The 23970-nt window shown below is 45.4% G+C and overlaps 1 protein-coding gene and 1 pseudogene across 1 annotated transcript in view; both read right to left on the reverse strand.

Moving 5' to 3' along the window:
• The window catches only part of LOC100408327 (UDP-glucuronic acid decarboxylase 1), a 97583-nt gene extending 75285 nt beyond the window's left edge, over positions 1-22298 (reverse strand). The window contains exon 1 of the mRNA XM_078348400.1: positions 22145-22298. The gene's annotated coding sequence lies outside the window, so the exon portion shown is untranslated. The remainder of the gene's footprint in view (positions 1-22144) is intronic.
• Positions 4113-5486, reverse strand: LOC103787812 (beta-1,4-galactosyltransferase 6 pseudogene; annotated as a pseudogene).
• Positions 22299-23970: the final 1672 nt, after the last annotated feature.

A 23970-nucleotide genomic window follows, 5' to 3' on the forward strand; every position in this document is an offset into this window, starting at 1 on the left:
TCAGAGTCCTGATCCACCATGCATAAAGTCTGACCACCCGAGACCGGACAGCTTGCCTGTGGGCACTCCAACAGCCAAGCCTGAGTCTGTCCTCAAGGACGACACCTGCCAGTGAAGAAGTCACCCCCAAGTGGATGCTCTATCACGAAATAGAGAAGAGTCATCCCCATCTCAAATTCCTGACCCACCAAACCCGTAGGTATAAATACAACAGTAACTGTTTTCTGCCACTAAGTGGTTGGTTAAGCCGTGAAACATAACCAGAACCAAAACAGAGCCAGACCTGTCGCCACCTTTAATCTATTGATGCTCATATGCCCAGGTCACAGACCTCAAATCAAGCCAAGTATAGGCTAAATCCCTCTGCACCCACAGCATGCCCTACCAAGTGCATCTGCGCCCTCCTCCAGTGAAAGACACAGCTGTCCATTGGGACTGGCCTGCCTGGGTACAAGTCAAGCACCAAATCAGGTGCTTGGAAAATTCTGATACCCCCAACCCAAGCTGCTCTCCACCTGGCTGTAGTCCTCCCACCGCCCCCACCATCTAAACAAAACACCAAGTGTACATAGGAAAGAAGCATCCTTACTCACCTCCCAAGAACTCCAATCACCCTAGCACTCTGCAAAAGGGCAAATCTTTGACTTGCCTTGGATAAACCCTGAGGTGGCACAACTGAAATGTTTTCTTAAAGCAGATAAGAATATGCATCATTCTTCTAAGAAGAAAAGCATTCAAAGTTTTGCTTAAGCTGACCAGAAAGTTCAAATTAGAATACACTGCTCAGCCAGGCGCGGTGGCTCACGCCTGCAATCCCAGCACTTTGGGAGGCCGAGGCGGGTGGATCATGAGGTCAAGAGATCCAGACCATCCTGGTCAACATGGTGAAACCCCGTCTCTACTAAAAATACAAAAAATTAGCTGGGCACAGTGGTGCGTGCCTGTAATCCCAGCTACTCGGGAGGCTGAGGCAGGAGGATTGCCTGAACCCAGGAGGCGGAGGTTGCGGTGAGCCGAAATCGCGCCATTGCACTCCAGCCTGGGTAAACAAGAGCGAACTACAACTCAATAATAATAATAATAATAAAAAGACACTGCTCTGTGTTTAATTCTTGAAATAAGAAAGTGGGATGTGCTCCTGGGGTGAGGGAGCTTTCCAGTTGCTAGTTCCCACCAAAAGAATGAGTTGCTCAAACATCAGGCATCATGATACACCGGAGTATCATGGTTGCTGAATGGGGAACCATGCCTATTCCTGAATCCGAAGAAGCCTTAGCCTTCCATGCCTGCACGTATCCTAAGTGGTTACACAGGATCAAAAGTGGCCCAAATAAAAAGGCAATTTGGGGTGCCTGTGCAGGCTCTAGCAACCAGCATGTTCCAAACGTAAAGAGAGGACACTTGCTTGTCAGACCTCCCTGTGGTCCTTGCCCTGCTCTCAGCCCTCCAGGAAGGCATAACTCCAATTTCTTGCCCTCAGAAGCAGGCAAGAGAGCAGCCCTCTGCAGTCCCAGCTGGCAGGCTCTGAAATCCAGCTATAAAACCCTTGTTTGTGACTAATACCTTCCCACAGACTTACCTAATAAAATCCTACCAATATTTTCAGGGGAAAAAATTTTGCCTCAAGACGTCACTTTTTTAAAAGTATAAGACACAGTAGGTTTTGCAGAATATCTTTTGCACCTTTAAGAAGTCTTTACACACAAAATGCCAATGCCAACGTTAAGTGAAAAGGACAACTTGGAGACTTAGAGGATAATACATACAGCAGGGTCAATGCTTTTGCTTTTTAAAGCTACATTTTTTTTTTTTTTTTTTTTTTTTTTTTTCAGAGACAGAGTCTTGCTCTGTCACCCAGGCTGGAATGCAGTGGCACAGTCTTGCCTCACTGCAACCTCCACCTTCTGGGTTCAAGCAATTCTCCTCCTTAGTAGCTGGGATTACAGGTACCTGCTACCATACCTGGCTAATTTTTGTATTTTTAGCAAAGACAGGGTTTCATCACGTTGGCCAGGCTGGTCTCGAACTTCAGACCAGGTGATCTACCTGCCTCGGCCTCCCAAAGTGCCAGGATTATAGGCATGAGCCACTGAGCCTGGCCTAGCTACATGCATTTTTAAATGTATGTATTTATTTGTTTATACATGCATGTATTTGTTTATTTTAGAAGACTGGGGACATCAGGTAATACGACCTTCCTATACTTTTATATTATTTTAATTTCTGCAACTCACAGGAAGAAACTTTTAAACATCTTTTCTAAGTCTGTAGAGGATGCTGAGTTGTTCTCTGTAGTTCATGTAAGGCAATATCATGGTTTTCAAAGTATACTGCAAAATCCCCCAAATTACAAACTATTTTATTTTATTTTTTTATTGCATTTTAGGTTTTGGGGTACATGTGAAGAACATGCAAGATAGCTGCATAGGTACACACGTGGCAGTGTGATATGCTGCCTTCCTCCCCTTCACCCAATCTGGCATTTCTCCCTATGCTATCTCTCCCCAACTCCCCCCCACTGCTGTCCCTCCCCTATTCCCCACAATAGACCCCAGTGTGTAGTGCTCCCCTCCCTGTGTCCATGTGTTCTCATTGTTCATCACCCGCCTATGAGTGAGAATTTGTGGTATCTGATTTTCTGTTCTTGTGTCAGTTTGCTGAGAATGATGTTCTCCAGGTTCATCCACGTCCCTACAAAGGACATGAACTCATCATTTTTGATAGCTGCATAATATTCCATGGTGTATATGTGCCACATTTTCCCAGTCCAGTCTATCATCGATGGGCATTTGGGTTGGTTCCAGGTCTTTGCTATTGTAAACAGTGCTGCAATGAACATTCGTGTGCATGTGTCCTTATAGTAGAACTGTCATATGAAGAAAACTGGACAAAGCCCTGACACTCGTGGAAACATACAAGATACTACATATTGAAGACATTATAGTATCAGTGCACTTAATAACTGATCATGTATCTTAAGATTATTAAATTATACTTTTAGAAAGGAAATTTTAGTAATTAACACCAGATATATAATCTCTTAAAAGTGAAAATATATATATATATATATATAGTTTGAATGAAACTAACATTCAAGGGTCCCCTCCAAAAGTGAAATTCTATGTCTGACAACTAAACTTAAAGTTTGTTTTTATCTGCTAAGTATTTATCTTCATAAAAATAGAACATTTAATTCTTATCTAATAGTATAATTCATTTGTATATTATAAGCACTATTGGGTTTTCTTCCATAGATCATTGTTTTAAAAAAACTGACTTGATTTCTTTTTAAATGAAGATTTTTTTTGGCTCTTCTAAGCTGGAAATAATAAAAGTGCTGTTCACTGTGAGTTAAAAAAAAATACCAAGTATAAACACACAACCTTGGAAACATTTTTTGAGGCACAAAATCCCTGACACACCAGAGGTACATGAAAGCCATTTAACATAAAGAAGTCCTTTATATCATGTCACATCACAACTTTTAAGATTTTTTTGGTAATACTCATGCAATATGCATAAACAATATGGTTGTGATTTCTAGCAAAATCAGATGAGATTGCAAACAAGGAAAAACATAGGTAATCCTGGTAGGAAGAAAAGCTGTTTAAGTCCTTTCTTCTTTCCCTTTAAAGCCTAAGAAAGCTGTGACTTCGTCCACACAAAAGGCTGAGGTCTAAAGCTCAAAACTAGTATAACAGTTTACTGTTTTAGTTGGCTGTCAATTACTGACAGTTCCTTCATTTCACACAAGGGTTAAACTTTGTTTAGTGGCATAAATTTAGTGAGGTTTTTTTCATGCAAATAAAAAAATGTCCATAAAAGTCCAATAAAGATATAACTACATGCAAAATTGCAACACATCTTATTTTTTTTAACAATTTGCACACATTAATTTATATCACATATATACAAAATGTTTAAATGGAAATAAAAGCATTCTCTTGAATTAAATTATAGATTTTAGTATAAAAATTTTCTCTTCGTAGGGAGCTCTCTTAACTTCCAATCTTAAGTAGTGGCTTCTAGTTTCTGCGGTGCTCACCTTGGGGGTATGTGTCAGAGCAGGGACGACAGGTGAGAGAAGGGTGACTGTATATAGTCCCACTCTGTAAACATTCAGGACAGATGGCTCTTCTCAGAAAAAAAGGGCACTGTGACACAGCCAATCACTGACCTCCACTATGAGTGTACTCCAAATTTATGACCCAGCATTGTGGTCTATGTTGCCATGAGAGCCACTTCTTTTAATAGTCTTTGATTGGAGCTAACTCTGGCATGAGGTTTACAGATATGTTTGTATACAACCAATCAACCAGTATTTTTGGCCTATATATTAAATTGTTCAACCCATCGATGTACTGATGCTCCTTGGAATACCTTAGTAGTTTACACCGTCCTAAAAACTGGACTTCACCTCTATGGTGATAAGGAATTGACTTGTATTTTCCTAAGTCTCCCCTGGTCTGGTTACATTATATCCTGCATAGTGAACTCTGTTCCAAAGGTCATCATCTTCTCCTCCCCATCCCCAGAAGGCATTAGGAAAACCATTGATCTTTCTAAATTGTAACACTGTCAGCCCACTTACACCACCAAAAAACTCTTTATATGGAAGAATATACATGTATTTATCCAGCTTTGCAGCAAAAGGACGTGGCATTTCTCCACATCCGTAATAGTTCCGGTCATTTTCAGGTAGATGATCCACATCGTGGAAGATTACACAGTCCCAAATACTGTCTTTCATGGCCTCTTTGAAGCCACATTGAAGAGCATCGCATTAAAAGGTTGTGTGCCAGTCTGTTCAATGACATAAAAGACAAATTCCAGTCTTTGCTTCTGGAGCAATGGAATCAGACGTAAGAAAAAAATTGGAAATGTTCATGGCGATTACGGAAAGGAATGAGAACTGCCACCTTCCATCCGGGTTTACAGTCTTTTGGCCTCCAATGACCCCCTTGGTCGATGTCTAAATCCTTGGAGAAGAGCTGATGAATTTCATCAAAACTTATTTCACTTACATTGACATTGAGGAATCCTCCTGTACCGTTGAGCATACTGTTTTTATTTGTGTACAGTCTGATCATATGACCTATTGTTTTCACATTTTCTCTCAACATTATATCTCGAGTTGTACCATAAAGAGATATGTGTTGGCGATGCCCGGGGCCACATAGATGAAGTACAGACAGGACCAAGAGAGGGAGAAGAAGATGAAGGCGAGAAGGGAGCGACTGGAAACCCGCATCATCCGCCTGAGCACAGACATCTTCCTCTTCCCGGCAAGCAGCCCAGGCTGCGCTCTTAGGCCGGACTCGGGGCCACTGTCCAGGCCCTAAACTTCCATAAATGTGCTGAGAACCCCGACACTGCAGCGGTGTCCACGCGGGGGAGGCTCTGGGGACAGGGACCGAGCGGAAAAGAGGCAATAGGAAGGAGCTGATGGAATGAATGGGAGGCCGGAGAGTCGGGGGAGGGGAGGCGCGGAGGCCGAGGAGGGAAGAGGTGGAGCAGGGAGAAGGAAGGGGGGGGGAATCCAAAGAGGCCTGGAAAGGGCTAGGAGGCGCGTTTTCTCCGCCAGGCAGCGGCGGGAGAAGGGGCTGCAGGTGTGGAGAGGCGCAGGCTGCGCGCCGCGGCGCCCCTGCGGAGAGGGGCAGCGAACTGCAGCACGCCCGGCTCCGCTGCCCGCGCCCGGTGGGATCCAGCCGCGAAGCCCCGCGCTCAGGGTCCCGGCCGCCCGCATCCTCTCCGCAGGCCTGAGTCGTTTCCTGCTCCGGGCTGCGGTGTCTCGTGCCTACGCTGGGCTAGCGTGGGCGCCAGGGCCGCAACCGGCGCGCGCGACGCGAAGGGGCCCTGGGGGCCCGAGGAGCTGGGCGCTCGCCTGCACTGAGCCTCCTCCTCCTCATGCCGCGCCCGGCCCCAGCGCCCCACGGCCGCCGCGGGAACTGAGCGCAGGCCAGGGCGGCGTCCCGGCCAGCGGCGAATGCGCTCCGACTGCGGCCGCCGCTAGCTGCCTGCCCGGCCGCAAGGATGGCAGTGGCATTACCGCCACTCGCCTGGGGTGAGGCACCCGCGCCGGGCCCGAAGACACCAGGCGATGAGTGACTGGGCGACGCGCGCTGCGGGCAGAGTCTGGTTGGAGAAAGAGGCGGACGTGAAAGGGCGGGGGAGACTCAGCGAAAACCGGAACCGGCAGGCGCGCCCAGAGACCTCCGCGGGCTCCGTGCGCTCGCTCGGAACTCAGCAGGTGGCGCTGCGCTGGGCCCGAGCCCAAACTGTAAATTAAATGGTAAATTAAAAGCCTATAAACTTGTAAGTCAGAAGAGCCAGAAATTCAAATCCATTTACTTAAGTACCTCAAGAAAATTTACTACTTTGTTTTAAAAGTCTAGATACAAGAAACTCACTTCCACAGGGAACCCTCTAATGGAGAATAGCACAAATGCTTGTTTAGACCAGAGCTATGCAAAGTGTCTTCTCAAACTGTACCAGCAGCTCACCTGTGAACTTGCTGGAAATACGGATTCTCAGGTCCCACCCACGGCTGCTGTTATGGTCTGAATATTTGTGTCTCCTTAAAATTCACATGCTGAAATCCTAACCCCTAATGTACTGGCATTAGGAGGTGGGGACTGTGGGAGGTGACTGGGTTGGGAAAGCAGAGCTCTCATGAATGGGGTCAATGCCCTCATAAGAGGGACCCCGGAGAGCCCCCTTATTCCTTTGCCATGTGAGGACACTGCAAGAAGGCGCCATCTATGAACCAGGAAGTGAGCCCTCACCAGACACTGAATCTACTGGGGCCTTCATCTTGGACTTCCCAGCCTCCAGAACTGTGGGAAATAAATTTCTGTTGTTAATAAGCCACTCAGTTTGTGGTATTTTGTTATTACAGCTGTAGGACAGCTCCCAAAGCAGAAACTCTGAGGTGTGTCCTGGCCATCTGGGCTTAGCAAGGCTCCAGGTGATGCTGATGTGGCCCAAATCTGAGATCCTCTGCTATAGGCACCCACCACCTGTGTTCTCAATTGCTCAGTTCCTCTTAAGACATTCCACATTTTACAAGTCTGAGGACATCAGATATGACCTTCCTATACTTTTGTATTATTTTAATACAAAAGTATAAATTAAGTTAAATTTAATTTCCACATTTTAGTAAGACAAAAACAGAGTCAAATGCCAGAAGAACCACTCTGCACACACCTCCTGTGTCACAGGTGCTACTAAATTCTAGCTGCCTCTTTCCCCTCTTCACTGCTCTTCCATCGTGGTTGGCAGATGTTGACAATGTGTTCTTCCACATGTCTCCCATTTCTCTGTGCCCGCCGCATGGGGGCCCTGGCTACTGCATCACCAGGTCACCTTCCAGGCCCTTCAGTCTACACCATCCCCAGGTGGCACTTCTCCTTCTTTAGATGGTTTGTCCAAAAAGTCTGTCCTTTTCCTGCTCAAGATTTCTGAGTTCTCCAGAACAATCTGATCACCTGTTTCCAATTATCAGTCTTGAGCATGCATCCCACATATATGTATATGTACTACTATATCATGTTCATTATAACAACAGAAATAACATAAAAGGATGAGGCAAAAAGTGTGTGTATCTATATGTGAATGTATGTGTGTGCATATGTGTGTAAATATATACAAGTATATGTATGTGTGCATACATACAAGTATGTGTACATGTATCCGTATATATGTATATATGTATGTGTACATGTAAGTGTGTATATATAGCAGTTCCACAACTTCTTTCACAATACTCCATGTGGAGTAGGGCCCATGGAGCACACCCTACCAGACCCTAGTGGATGCCTGGCACTGCCCCCAACTCCCAGCCCTTTTGCCCCCAGACCTATGTCCACTCCTCCATCACCTGCTGCAAGCTGGGCAGTATAGTTCTGACCACACCCAGTGCAATGCTCCCCAGCTTTCCTGAACCGCAGAATGCCTTCCAGCTTCTTCCATCACATTTATGCTTCCTTACTAGGAAATAATCAGCACCTGATAATTACTAGGCCTTTTCTCTAAAGGACAGCAGGGTGGTGCCAATTAAGCTCGCTCAGCACCAGGTCCCCCTGTGGGCTGGACTGGGCACAGCTTGGGAGCGGGCTTCACGTTACCTTTGCTATATGCACCAAAGCCTGGCATGTTCACTGGTGTCCGGTTCTCTCCTCCTCCTGAGGAGCTCACACTCCCCCTGTGGCTCCGTGACTCAGCAGGCACAGGCAGGGCACCCTCTCCAAGCCCAGGCCAATCCCAGGGCTCCCTGCCCATGTTCCTGGACAGGATGCCCAAGGGATCCTTTATGATGAGGCTTCCACAATCTCTCCCACCCCACCCCTCAACCCCCACTCTTGCTCAGACTTCAAACCCTGGACCTTCCCTGAGCCTCTGCACAAAGGCCCTGCCCTGCACTTCTCCTGGTCTGTGGCTCTGTCATCTTTCCTGACCCTATGTGGCCTCACTCCCTCTCAGATGCCCACCCAGACCCTTTCTTTGTACCACTGCAGAGTCTTATGCCTGCTCCTGTCTCCAACTTCACAACAAGGACAAGGTTTCTGTATGATTCATTCTCTACATTACTCTGCAAGTTCAACATTACAGATTATATGATTACAATGAGAACTTTAACATGACCGACCTTCAAATCCCAAGACAGGCTTGAAGGTAAAGCTTTAAAGTTCTAAATATTGCATTCTATCCTTAAGGGGTTTCACTCTTATTCAAGAAGGCTGTAAGAACAACAGTTTGAAGGAATAGGATTTTCCACTAGAAGCCCCCACTCATGCAAAGCCTCCTTTTTGCTTAAATGAGAACACACTACAGTATATAAATCTACCAACGAGTTCTGTGCAACCACAGATTTATGAGATAGATCTCTGCATTGAAAGAGTTCCTCCATATCTAAAGTAAAAAAGCAAGGACACACACAAAAATCAACACATAAAACCATTTACATTTTAAAAGCACCTAAGACATTCTACAAACATACGACACAAAGGAAACAAGCAGTAACTCACGGGAAGGTGAACGGGATCAGCTGGAAGGGAGCAATGCTTTCCATAGGCTTCCAGACTGTTTGTTAAAATTGTGAATTAAAACTAAGCCCCACAAAGGTATGTAAAATATCAATGACCTTTGCATCTCACTATCCAAATTATAAACCACCTTAACCACCAGGTACCTTCCCAGGTTCTCCACCTCAACTTAGCACTTGGCCACAACAATACTACAGAGAGAAAGCTAGCTGCAATAACTACTTCAGAAACAATTACGTGACTAATTCTTAGAGCTGGAGATAAGATACACCGTCAGCAAATCTCCACCTGGGAAAATCAGGTACTTGGAAACATATTGCACTCGCACATGTCACGCAAGGCTCTAGTCCAGTGTCACTGTTTAACAAGTGCACATTCAAACATCTCTTCATCTGAAATACCGGAGGATAGCATCAAATTTGGGAAACAGAATAGGGAAGAAGAAATAGGAAGAAAAAGGCCAGACCACTTCTGATCTTCAAAAAGCAAAAATGGACTTTGATCCCGTAAATTACTACAGACAAATATCAAATGACAAAGTGGACTCTCCTTCCCCCTCTCCTCCCAACTTCGAAAAATACCAACGAGGCCTGGTGTGGCATGGTAGAAAATGTTGCCTTGCTGTTCCTTTTGCCCTTTTCTACTTAAAGAGATGTAGGCTCCACCTAAGGAAATGTGACAATATTTTATCTCAAATAATAACAACAGAAATTGAAATATACTTCCCTAAGGTTATAAAATGAATAAATCTCCTTAGCTTTCTGATGGAAAGAACAGAGTCATTAAAGAAAAAGAGGGCAACCAATAACGGGAATCCCTCCTAGCTCATGGGGGCTCTCAGGAGGTGGACTGCGGACAAGTCACTAGAGTTTCATCCTTCCCACGCCCGTCACCAGTGAGGCTAAATAGCATCAGGGCCCTTCTCCTTAGGGGTACATGCAGCAGCAGCGGCCCTGTACTCTTCCTCCCCTCTGCCAGTCACATCCCTGGCTCCTGGCAGGGCTCTGGAACCTCACTGCTGAGTGCCGACACCTCTCTGAAAACTGCTGACAGGCCCCAGCTCCCGGCACATGCACCCTTCTCAGCAGGCTCCAGTAAGCACCACCGATTAGGTTTGAGAATAACCATTCATAATTTATTTTTAGAATGCCCAGGGTAAAGAAAGCTGGGGCAGTCAGGGTGCAGTGGCTCACACCTGTAATCCCAGCACACTGTGAGGTGAAGGCGGGAGGAGTGCCTGAGGTCAGGAGTTCGAGACTTCCCTAGGTAACGTGGTGAAACCCTGCCTCTACTAAAATACAAAAAACTAGCCAGGAGTGGTGGAATGCGTCTGTAGTCCCAGCTACTTGGGAGACTGAAGCACCAGAATCACTTGAGCCCAGGAAGTGGAGGCTGCAGTGAGCTGATATGGTACCACTGCACTCCAGCTTGGGCAACAGAGTAAGATTCTGTCTCCAAAAAAAAAAAAAAAGGCCATACTAGTTAGGAAGAAAAAGTAAATTTGGACTTCTCACAACAACTTCCAGGAGGAAGTACTATGATATAAGCAGCCCTGGAATGGTAATGCTAAGAACCGGCATAACATGTAAAGCTCTATTATTTCTTTCAGAAAGTAGGGCACTTTCTAAAAGTTAAGAACAAGATGGAAAAAATGTACAACTTAAGGATAAATGCAAAAGGCAAAGGAGAAATTTTTTTTAAAGACAGATAATGACTTCAGGGCTCATTTTATTACTTACTGTTAAAAACTTTTGTTAGTAATGTATTTGATACTTGACCTTGATGTAGAACGAATGCTAAAGAGAAACTTGATGGAAACACACTTCACAAAAGACATTACAAAACTTTTCTGAGGGCCAAGAGAAAGGTCTGTCTAAATAGAGGTGTCCAATCTTTTGGCTTCCTTAGGCCACAGTGGAAAAATAATTGTCTTGGGCCATATGTAACATTTGCCCAATGAGCAAAAAAAGCGGAAAAAAAAAACAAACTCATAATGTTTTAAGAAAGTTTATGAATTTGTCTTGGGCTGCATTCAAAGCCATCCTGGGCCGCATGCAGCCCTCGGGGTGCATTGAGCAAGCTTGGTAAAGAAAAGCTAGGTGCTATTTCTGCATGGGAAGGCAATTTAATATGCAGATATGAGGATTGGGATTTTTCTCTTCTTTGCACTTCATTCTCTCAGTTTTCTACACTGACCACCTTGTTTTCTTATTTCTCCTGTATTTTGTAATTTTGAAATGGGAGTTTAAAAAATCTTAATAACGGTTTTAACTGAGCCTTTTCATTTTGTATTCGAAAGGGACAGAGAGGGAAAGAAAGTGAGGGAGGAGTCTAGGAGGACCACCTGCAAACCACAGGACCCACAAGCATGACCCTCAGTCACCGCAGCCGCACCCCAACCCAGAGGGTTGTCAGTGCTCTGGGCTCATTCTGTGTGCCTCAGTTTCCCCATCTATGAAATGGAGAGAACATCTCCCCTCTTCACACCTCACTGCGGGATAGTCAGATGCCACTTCTCTTCCCCAAAGTAAGGGCTGTATTTCAGCATCTGCACTGGTGGGTGAGGTGCGAACGGAGGCAAGGTGAAGCCTAAGGAAGGCAGAGTACCTCCCTCAGGGGAGTGGGGTCCTCTCATTTTATTAAGAACCTAGCATAGAAATTTTACCTTTTAAATAATTAGGATACATTGGGGTAAGGGAGCGGGGAATCGGAATTAAATTCTACAGAACAGCAAAAAAAGAAAGAAAGAAAAAGATCTTGATTTGGCAATATACAAGTTTTGCTGAGAAACCCTGTTTATGAGGACACATTATTCACAACTATTGCTATTTCCACCAGAGCCATCACTAGCCCCAGCCCCCTTGGCGGGTGTCAGAATAACTTGGTTCTTTCCCTTGGTTACAATCGAGCCATCCTATACCACCAATGTGCTGTTGATGATAAACCCCAGCTGCCTGCTGACATCTTAACAAAAAAAAAAAAAAAAAAAAAAAAAAAGGCGAGGTCATCCACAGTATATACGTTCAACCAAATTCTAACTTAGAACCAGCATGCTTTGCTTTCAATTTCTAAAAATACTATAAAAATATTCAAAGATACTAAGAATAACATTCCAAGATCTCACCATCCTAACAAAATTGTTTTCCTTTTCTAGCACATCCAGACTCCTTCTGAAAAAGACTGCTTTGAAGTTCAAACGTTTTCTGCTGTTGCTTTACTTCACTTATTTATTTTGGTTACTGCAACTCTAAAAAGCTTAACCAAAAAGAAACTGATGGATTATCTCCAAATTCACTCTTTGCTCTTCTAAACACAGGGTGATGAGGAAACCCTCTGGCCCCTCGAGGAAAAGTTCCTACTTGCTGGCCATCACTGCCCTTCCCGCCTGGAAAGAGTCCCTCCTTGTTACAGGTTACTTTACAACTCCAACACCTTTATTTCCCTGGGGCTCCTTAAGTGAAGCTATCATCTTTTTAGAGAAATCCCTTCAATTCCTCACAGTATTTAAAACAAATTATTTTTACCTGCAAGGTAAAAGAAAACAGAGTATTTTCATTTTACAAGTGGAAAGAAAAAGAAACAGATGATTAGATAGCTTTCCCCAAGCAATAGGGTGAGCTGAATCAGGGTGAGACCACTTTTTTCAGAAAAGGGATGACCTGGCCAGGCACAATGGCTCATGCCTGCAATCCCAGCACTTTGAGAGGCCTGGGTGGGTGGATCACCTGAGGTCAGGAGTTCGAGACCAGTCTGGCGAACATGATGAAACTCTATCTCTACTAAAACTACAAAAATTCGCCTGGCATGGAAGAACATATTTGTAATCCCAGCTACTTGGGAGGCTGAGGCAGGAGAATCGCTTGAACCCGGAGGCAGAGGTTGCAGTGACCAAAATCACACCATTGCACTCCAGCCTGGGCAACAAAGAGAGACTCTATCTCAGAATAAATAAATAAATAAATAAATAAATAGAAAGAAAGAAAGAAAGAAAGAAAGAAAAAGAAATGAGCTGACCCTGAATCACTCCTCCCCACATTTACCCTTCAGATAATTCGTAGGACCCATCACATTTGTAAGAAAAAAAGCAAGACAAGAAATTTGTAGTGGGTATTAATGTGGGTTCCGTATGCATGGAGAATCTGGTAACTGGCCTCACCTATTCAAAATCTATTTGTGAAAGCTCTCCAAACTTCACATCAGATATGTTCTTGACTTCTCAGCTGTCTTAGTCTGTGTTCAGGCTGCTATCACAAATATATTACACACTGGGTGGCTGATAAACAGGAATGTTTCTCACAGTTCTGAAAGCTGGTAAGTCCAAGATCAAGGCACTGGCAGTGAGGGCTCACTTCCTGGTTCACAGAAACTTCTTGCTGTATACTCACATGGTGGAAGGGAGGAATGAACTCCATTGGGCCTCTTTTACAAAGACACTAATCCCACACACAACGGCTCTGCCCCCTGACCTAATCACCTCCCAAGTACCCCACCTCTTAATGCCATCACTTCAGGAATTAGGTTCCAATATGTGAATTTCAAGGGACACAAACATTCAGATCACAGCACTGGCCTGTATATAAGTACCATACCTATTACATACCAGGACTAGAATCCAGCCACATATCTACAAAAGGCGGGCAGCACAGGAGAGACGCATATCACAAAGCACATTTCAGACCACACCGCCAACCCCAAAATGCAAAACTGATTACACTTTGCCCTGCCCTAATATCTAAACACTTCAGTCATGGTCATCAAAATCCCTCTCATGCTGCACAAATTCTTGTGGAAGGCTTACTCATCTCATTAATTCAAGTTTATGTCAGGTCAGACTTCCACATTCTGCCTTTACAAGCCACAAAGACTCCTGCTCCTGGCACTGTGCCACTCCGGCCTCTGCTCATTCCGTCACTTTCACCTTCAACTCTACTGCCCAAACTGTATCCCTCTGCTAAATGCCAACTCAGTGCCCTGGGTCTTAAGGACATCCTGTTCTCTTCAAGTCCCAGGTCTCGTTTCTCTCATGGTACTCAGCACTTTACCTTGTCCATTTTCTTAGGAACTATGGTGGAAAATGGGAAAACTCTTGAAAATAAAGATGCCCAAGTCCTAAACCCTGTTTATACCCACAGAACACTTCTGATGCCACATGTGTATGCTTTTCCCATATTACCAACCAATTCTCCCAATCTCTAGACACCAAGCAGGTGGCCAACGATTCCACTCAATTCTGGCTCCTTGGAGAGATGGCTGATTCCAAGTTTGAGGGCAAGGAAAGAACAGGATGAGCCTGAAACAGCCTGACATCAAGGAAGTGCTCAAAGACTAAAAGAAGCTATGGGTCCGCAGTGACAAAAAACAAAAGATCACCATAAGTTTAATGGTGTCCCCCAAAATATGTCCACATCCCAATTCTTAGATTTTGTGATGGTTATCTTACTTGGAAAAAAGGTCTTTGCAGATGTAATTAAAGATCTCAAGACAAGATTATCCAGTTGGGCTCTAACTCTAGTGACAAATGTTCTTATAAGAAACACCCAGGAGAAATTTACCAGGCAGAAGAGGACGAGGTCATGCCACCACAAAGACTGCAACATTGAAGGCAAAAGACAAGAAACCCTGGAGCCACAAAGAGGCCATCTGAGGCAGCTCAGATATGCCAACACTTTGATTTCAGACTTCTGGCCACCAGACTGAAAAGTAAAAAAACTTCTCTTGTTTCAAAGCCACCTAATTTGGGGTAATTTGTTACAGCAGCCACAGGAAACTAATAGAGTAAGAGAAGAAAGGAGGAAAAGCTCTTTTCAAAACAACATCAGTTAACAAATATTAAAAGATTTACAAAATTAGAAAATCACTAATTGCAATCCCCAATATAAAAACTGGTCCAGGCAAGGATTGCCAATGGACATGAAATGCACTGGCTAGAATCACTCCACAGATTGCATACTGCAAAAATGTACCTTTAAAATGAAGAAATGTAGAGGCCATTCCTTCCACGGGTCAAGTGGGACCAGCCGAGACACTATATGTTCCCGAATTGTTATAAAAATTTTTAACTGGACTTGATCATAAGGAAACAATCAGGTAAACCCAGAATGTAGGACATTTACAGGACAACTTGGGCTTTTCTATGTATACATACGTACATACATACACATATATACAGGTATATACATGTATACACATAAATATATATACACACGCACACACAGACACATATACGTTAATGTCATGATAAACAATCAAACCAAAAAAAAAAAAAAAAAAATCAGGCTACGATGGCTCCAGAAATTTAGAGACATAAAACTAAATGCAACAAATAAATCTTAACTGGATCCTAGATTTTAAACTAAACCAAAAAAATGTTTTTAATTAGCTGGGCATGGTGGCGCATACCTGTAGTCCCAGCTACTCAGGAGACTGAGGCATGAGGATCACTTGAGCCCAGGATTTCAAGGCTGCAGTGAACTAAGATCATGCCACTGCATTTTAGCCCGGGCAACAGATGGAAACCCCATCTCAAAAAAACAGAAGCAAAAAAAAAAAATCTCAGACAGGCTATGAAAGTCATATATGGTAGAAGGGGGAAAATTTAAATACAGACTACATCTTAGACGGTATTATTTTCTTCTTTAGGGCATTATAATGGTAATGAGATTATATAGATTAATACCTTTATTCTAAGGAGATATATGTAAAGTACTAAAAGTGAAGTACTGTTATGTCTACACCTTTCAAATATTTCAACAAAAAAAGGATATATAAAATATATACAAAAAGAGTGAGAGAAAGACAAATGTGGAAAAAATGTAGACAACTGGTGAATCTGGGCAGAGAGTATGTGGGTGTTTGTTAAATTATTCTTTTAGTAAAAATAGAAAATCCACATAGATATTTTGAAAATGTTGAAAATTCACAATTTCCAGGTTGTGCCTTCAACCCCCAGGCTCCTATAAGGCCTAGGAGGATTCTAGGAACTTGCATTTGACAAGCCTAAGTAATCTCATGCTCAGGTCAGTCTGGGAATGCCACCAGTACTGGCTTGTTTGCTTTTAGCTGTCTGCTTCCCCCCAGGGCCCTCTAGCATCACAGTGATTTCTAACTTGCTGCACATCCTCCAAGGCAGAGGCCACAACTGGATTCCAAATGAATTTATGAGGGCAATTCCCAATCACGCAGGAGCTGATTACATTAAGGACAAAACTATACTATAACCAAAGTCTGAACCTCAGAGAAGTTTGAAGTCTGTTACCATAAACACAAAGCTAAGGCATAAAACACTCTGTTATATGGTTTTCAGGCTTTATCTCTTTTCTTTTTAAGTAACACTGACAGGAAAGAAAGGTACCACAACTAAAATGTCACTACAACAAAATCCTTGATACACCAAAATTACAAAAATGTTACTAGATGTCACAACTCGAATTTCCTTTTTTTTTGAAAGGGAGTTTCACTTTTGCTGCCCAGGCTGAAGTACGATGGCACGATCGTGGCTCACTGCAACTTCCGCCTTTGTATTTCTAGTAGAGATGAGTTTTCACTATGGTGACCAGGCTGGTCTCGAACTCCTGACCTCAGGTGATCCACCTGCCTTGGCCTCCCAAAATGCTGGGATTACAGGCGTGAGCCACCACACCCAGCCTTCACTCTGATTTTCAAAGTCTAATGGTGAAAAGATAATAGTTCCTAAACCCCACTAAAATATCAGAAAATGTCTTTTGTCTTTGATTTCTTTTCTTTTCTTGAATACAGGCAATCTATTTTCCTCCCTGCCTCTCCCTCCATGTCCCTCCTCCCTGATTTCTTTTTTGTTCTTGTATAAGAAATCAATCCACGTGCATAGGGAGAAGGGGAAGGGATAACAGGCATCAAAACGCTGCTGGATGGGGGAAAGAAGATGGGTCAATGTGGGGGCATGGAGAAGGCACAGACACAGAGGACAGTGGAACAGCCCACTTATACCTAGACAGGGTCAAGAACTGGCCAGGCCTGGCGAATCTGCAATGGGTGGGGAGGCAGCAGAAACAGGACATCTGATTTTCAAAGATGCCTAAGAAACAGGACAACTTCCAGCTTCTGTCATGCCCTACGAGAAGACAGGTGGCTCCATTCTCGGCAAAGGGTGGAATCAGGGTCTCCGACAGGGGAGCCCACATACCCCCAGGACAATCAGGTTACTGATTAGGCTGCAGCTCTGCACCTCCCCATCACTGGGCTCCAGGATACAGGCAGCCAAGCCTTCCCTTCTTGCAGGGACCAGGGAGAGTCTTGTGACAGAGCCCAGGAAAACTGACCTGCAGCACTGAGGTCACAAGTCCCCAACAAGGAAAGGTTCAGCTCACAGCAGGCACTGTCCATCCCCACTGAGTCCCTCACTCTTAAATATGGGCAAGCCATCTGAGGAGAGCTTCACACAGAAATGGGAAGACAGCCTAGAGGAAAGAGATCCTTCAATGAGGAGAAAAGAAACAAAATTTGTTAAAATCAAGAGAATATACCAGGAAATGAAGACCATGTTTTAGTTTTTAATAAAAGTTCACAGAACAAAAAAGAATTCTTGTACATGAAAAATTATGGCAAAAAAAAGTGTAAAAAAAATCACTAGAAGAGTATAAATATGAAAATAAGGAGGTTTCCCAAAAGCAAAACAACTTTAAAATGGCAGAAAACAGGAAATAAGAGGATTGGTTCAGACAATCCTATTATCAGAATAGTAGTAGTTCCAGAAAAAGATAAAACAGAAAAAATTTGAGGGGAGAAAATCACAAAGAACAATTCAAGAAAATTCCCAGAACTGAAGATTAAGTTTTTCTGGGTTGCCAGGGCACAAAAATGCCCAACATGCTGGATAAAATACACCAAGGCCCGGCACTGTGGATCTCGGAACACCATGGACGTTGGATGTATCAGTCAGGGCAGGCACTGTTAAACTGCAGCAGTGAGTAGCCCAAAAGCCCTCAGAGGCTTAAAACAACAAAGATTTATTCTTTAAGTTTATTTCAATCAAACAGGGTCATGGGGTGGGTGGAAAGAGGCTCTGCAAGCTGAGCAACATCACTGTCAAGCTGAGTTCAGAACCAAACTAGAGGAAAGGAAACTCTGGCGGCAACTTACACTCGCAGATAAGTGCAGGCCCAGAAGTGGACGTAGCACTTCTGTTCAGCTCCCAGGCAGGCCACTGGCACAAAAACCGTGTCAGGCCATCAAGCTCAGGGAGTGAGGAAGGGAGAGCAGTCCTACGAAGAGCCTGGGGGTCAGACGGCTGGACATGTGTGGTGAACATTGACTACCAGGGGCAAAAGAAAGACTCTAGAATCTTCAGAAAGAGAAAGACTGGCTTGAAACTCTTCAACAATACTAGAAGCCAGAAAGGATTGGATCAATGCTTCAAAAATTCTCAAGGAACTTTTTCTCTTTAATTCTACATTATCAATTTATCAGACATGAAGGTAGAAAATATACTTAAGTTTAAGTTTCAAAATTCACCTCCTATCACATCCAAACCTGGGAGTGAAACAGGAGGGAGTCAGGAAAGGAAGTCAGGAAACAGGAGCCCTGCAGTGGGCAGCTCCAGGATGACGTGCGTGCAGGTGGTGAGGCTGGCAGCTGGTCGCCAGGTACACGCACCAGTTGCAGTAGAAGGCTCCGGGGCCCTTCTTCAGGAAAGGGTGCTGACAGAGGGCTATCCTGATGCTCCTGAACTTGGTGGGGGAAGATAGGACAACTGGCGAAAAGTCTGCAGTTGGATCTGGCATACTACGTAGAAAGCAAGCAAATTGAAACACCAGCCAATTATTCGCTGGAGAAGACAAAAAGTAACGGACAACATGACTCACTAGGAACAGCATTTACACAGTCATGCTTATAAACAATGCATGCTGGTCTCCGTGAGATTATATCACATCTACATAGGAGGGTGGAGAGCCTGTATGGGGGCAAAGAGAACAAGTCATCTCCCAAAGAACAAAGTCACTAGGTAATATCTACAATTGAAAAATCAGGCCGGTGATTCAAAGACACAAAAATAAATACCAAAATAATCATCTAGAAAAAGTGAAGTGCCTGCTTCTGGGGAGAGGGAAATGGTGGCAGGGGATACTGTTTGGCCCTACAGAGGCTATTTAACTTTTAAATTCAAACTAAGTCTGCCCAGGAGCTACCTAGTAGGTTGGCCTGATTTTTGATTCAGTACAAAGGGTACTCATAGTTCTTTCAATGAGCCATTAGCACTGCTATAAGTGCTACAAGAGCTGAAACATAAAACACAATCCCTGTCCTCAGAATCAGAATTTCATTGAGGAAAAAATACCTACATATGAATGGAAACGAACTCAAGTAGGATGCATGGAAAAGAACTCAAGTACAATGCAAGGTGGCAGATGGTCAACCTCAAGACATGGAGAAGAGTTATGTGGTAGTAAGAAAAAGACTCAGGGCCACAGTAGGTAACAAAGACTGGGAGAGATGTGAGGGGTAGAAGGAAAAAGACTAACAGAACTTGAGTTCTGTTCCTGGAACAGGGAGGGCATTTCTGCCCTGAGACTGGCTAACACTGAGGTGTGTATACTTGGGAAGTATGGACAGTTTCTCAAACACTGGTGAGATTTTACTTGTAACAGGGAGGGCAAGATTATGAATCAGGAAAAGCAGAGATTAGAAAACACAGGCATCACTGTTGAGGGACTACATTTTCAGCGTCCTTGTGTGTTATCAATCACAAGTCACAAGCCCTGTAACATTTTTCCCTGCAGAGTGGCTCAGACTTAGCCTATCTGCTCCTTGTTCACCCTGCCGCCACGCTGTCTTAAACCCCTCATAGCTAAAATCATCCACGTCACGGCCTGCACCCCGGGTCTGCCTCCCTGCTCTGGCCCATCTATCTGGGTACTCTCATTGTTGTACTTTTATTTTCACACTCCAATGACACCATCCTTCTTTGCCTTCCTAGAATACTCGCTGATCTTGGCTGCCGCAGGACCTCTACACTCACTGCTCCTCCTAGAACCCACTCCCTCCTATGACTTCCCTGTTCACTCCTACATAAGCCTTCAATTCTCAGCTCACTTTTTGATTCCTCAAGAAAATAAACGTCCCTGGTCGCTCTCACTCAGAAGTTCCTGCCACAGTTCCCAAGCATTCCTTTCCCTCAGACCAGTTTGTAATTTAACCTTTATTTGGGTGATTATCCAATTCATGCCCACCTCACCATCTTGGCCAGTGGTTCTCAAAGTGGGGTCAGGCTACAGCAACAGCATACAGAGGAACCTATTAGCAATGCAGAATCTCAGGCCACGTTCCAGACCGACTCAATCAGAAACTTGAGGTGGGAGACAAGCAGTCTGTTTTAAAACCCCCCTTAAGTCATTCCGATGCATGCTTATGTATGAGAACCAAGGTGCTAGACTATGTGGTCTGTATTATCACAGCACAGAACAGGTGTTTTTGTACCCCATGGTGTCCCCTGGTGCCATGTTCAGTGACAACAGTAAGGACTCGGTAAGATTTTCTTGTCAAATGAATGTCTACTTAAAAAAATTTTTTTGCATGGCTCCATAAATCCCCTACTTTATTCGTTGTAAACCCTTACGTCTAACTTTAGAATGCCCAAAAATAAACACTGAAACTGCTGACCAAAGACCTGGGTCAGCACCCATCCTAGCTCCTGCTCCCAGGTCTTTCAGGGTTTAAATTTTGGCCCTCCATCTCTTACTATCTGTGTGATCATCCATAAACTTCCTAATCTCTCTTGGCCTTAACGTCCTCACCTCTAAAATAGTAATCATTATAGCATCGATTTCCCAGAGTTGCTGAATGATTGAGACAATGGCACTAAGAATCATGACTGCACATACACAGTTAAGCACTCAACAAATGTAGGTAGTATTACTGCCATAATAATAGTTATTCAACTTTAAATGCTCTTTCCTCTTGGGTCTCAGCTTTCTTACTCAAGATTGACCAAAATACTTCAGACTCGTTCTTCCTCCCTTGCAAAAGTACTCACATCTAACACCCATCAGGGGCTTGAAACCTCCACTACAGCAACCGGGAGTCCTGCTGGAGCTTTCTGGCTCCGCCTCCTGAACAGCTGGGCTGTAGCAGACAGGCTGGATCTACTCTTACTTGCTTTCCTAGAGTTCAACTGAAGTCTCTTCAGCCACTTACCTTGGGAATCAGATCTTGGTAACTCAACAGGTGACAGGTGGTTTCATTTCAGTGTCTGTCTGGGTGGTTAGCCTTCAAACGCAGCTCACGCTGGGAGCTATTTCTAGTCCAATTTTGGTACTTGGTAACGTAGTAATAGCAGCAATTAAAACATATTCCCAACGAACAGATCTTAAAAACGACGGTTTCTGACTTCCCTAATATGCAGAGGGTCCACCACCTGCCTGCGAAGTGCCCCTCCTGCCCTGTCTCCAGGCAGCACGCTGTGAGTGATGACAGAAACGAGACCCGAACACCGCGAAGCCGCGGGCACGCCCCGCCCGGCCACCGAGCTGCCTGCCTACTGCGCCCGGCCGCCCGGCCCCGGTGAAAACACCTGGAATGGGGGTGCCCCTGCGCCCAGACACCTGGGCACAGCCGCTAGCCGGGGGTGCGCCCACACCTGGCTCCCCAAGAGTTAAACGCTGAGTAATTTTCCCGAGTAGCAAACTGTTGGAGCGGGGGCTCTGCCGACAGCCACAGTATTTTTATCCGACTTAACCAACACCGCGGCGCGACCGCGGGTGTCCCCAAGGGTGTCCCCGCGCGGCACTCTACGGCGTCGGCGACAGGGACCCTCGCCGGCTCCCAGCGCGTTGTGGACGACAGTGCCGCCGCCGAGTCCCTCGCGCCCGAGCAGGAGGCAGGGACCGGGGGCCGCCCGAGGACGGCTAGGGGCCCCTGAGCCCGAGGTCCGAGGCCGGGCCTAAGAGTGGCCCACCGATTTGCTGCAAGAGTGGAAAGGGGTGGGAGCAGAAAGCGCCGGTCCCACCGGAGCAGGGAGCAACGCGGGCTGCAGGGCCGCCCCAGGGCCCGGCAACCGCCGCCACCCGGCCCACCCAGGAGCCAGGGAATGAATAGGGCTCCCCAGCCGGCCGCGGGAGCGCACTCACAGGCAACGTAGGCGAGCAAGGCGATGCCCAGCAACAGCTTCATCCTCCTGCGGTTGACGGCAGACACGAGGCGCAGTAGCGCCTTACTCACCAACCCAGGGAGCCGCGCCGGTCAAGGACCCTGCCGCGCGGGAGCCCGCCTCCTGCACAATGCGCCGCGGCGTAGGCGGTGGCCTGGATAGCCCCGCCCCCTGCCGCCGCGCGTCCCCGCCTCCGCGCGCCAGGCTTCCTGCCGGTGGGATCACCGCGCAGGCCCACCTCCACCCCCTCCTCCGGCTCCACCCCCTCCTCCGGCTCCGCCCCCGCTCTGCCGGCTTCTGTTCCCGCAGGCGCAGTTGCAGCCTTTCACGCCTTGGTTTTCGAAGAATGTGGCCTGCAGGTCTGGTGCGCGGGCGCGGCGAGGCGCATGCGCGTTCCGATATGTTTTCCCCGAACGTGTGGGCGCCGGCGCGATTCCGGAGTTGCTGCGGGGTATGTTTCGCTGAAGTGCGTCCCCATCCGGAGGGTGCGACCGCAGTAGCCAGTTTCCAAGCCCCGCCCGGCGAGGGGCACGCAGTGGGCATTCCAGTTTTGCCATGAGACGAAACTTATTTGCTAAATTAGGTCGGGACTTTGAAGTTGTTGAATGCCTGCCTCAGAAAGTTGCCTCGTTCTCTGGGCTGTTTGGTTGGCTTTTTTTAGTTAGAATATCGGCAGGGAAAATGATAAATCCCCTAAACCTTGCCGAAGTAAAAACTGGCTGCATTTTTTTTCCTCTGCTGTGATCGACTGGGTGCCTTTCTTTTAAAAATAAAGAGTCTTTTATTACTTTAAAAAGCAGTGCTGAGTATATTAATTTAGGATAGACTGGGGAAAGAAAAGATGAAATCGCGCTGTCTCTCCTTAGAGAAAAACCCTGAGCATTTAACCGTGTGTGTTTCATTCAGTCTTTTTGTTGAGTGTATCTCTTCTGTGGGTGCTGTACTGATTGCATAGGAGGTACCTGTGTTTATTTCTTTAAAAAGCATTTATTGAATGAGTACAAGTAAGGAAGTGTATCAAAAGATTCACAGACAATCAGAAGCTCGTCGTTGGATCTGCAGAGAGCTGGTCCCATGGAGGAAAAAAGACAGGTACACACAGATGTGGGCGATGCCACGTCAAGAGAGATCCCGGATTTGGGAACTTCAGGCTTCAAGAGCTCATCTTCAGTTATACGGAGAAATTGAAGTCAGCAGCAGCTCTCCTACCTCTTGGAACCTCAGGCCATATTGCACTCAATAGAACACCCTCCTTTAGATTTATTAGAAACCTTCAAGAAAAAGAAATATGGGAGCTGGTACTAAAGCAGCAGCTTTATGTTACATCTTTCAAACTATATAGTGCAAATGCTGTGATTCTGATAATACCTCCCTCCATCCTACCTCTCACCTAAACCTACTGAGAATCCCTGACTAGGAGGAAAGAGGCTGAGCGGTTTGACAAGGGCGGAACACCTCTGCTATCCTTTCTGCCCATAGATGGAGGGGACTTCTTTCGATAAGCCCAGCTCCCTGACTCTGACGTGCCCAAGGAGGCTGCCAAGTGACAAACACCTGGCATGGGAGCCTGAGCCCTGGGTTCCCAGAGGGGCCAGGCCCCCAGAGCACACCGATTTGGAACAAATCGATTTTGTAAGTCTGCGTTTCCTCATAGCTGACTTTTTGGGTTTGCCTTAGATCTATGGTTTTTGAAAAGAGAAGTAACTAGAGCCACCGGGGCTCTAGGTTTTTCCCATTCCATGACTCTGTGGTTTTTAGAGTAAAGATGAGGAGCAGAAATGAAAGAAAAAAAGAGTTCATTAACAC

The sequence above is a fragment of the Callithrix jacchus genome, chromosome 14 (genome assembly GCF_049354715.1).
Source record: "Callithrix jacchus isolate 240 chromosome 14, calJac240_pri, whole genome shotgun sequence".
Taxonomy (NCBI): domain Eukaryota; kingdom Metazoa; phylum Chordata; class Mammalia; order Primates; family Cebidae; genus Callithrix; species Callithrix jacchus.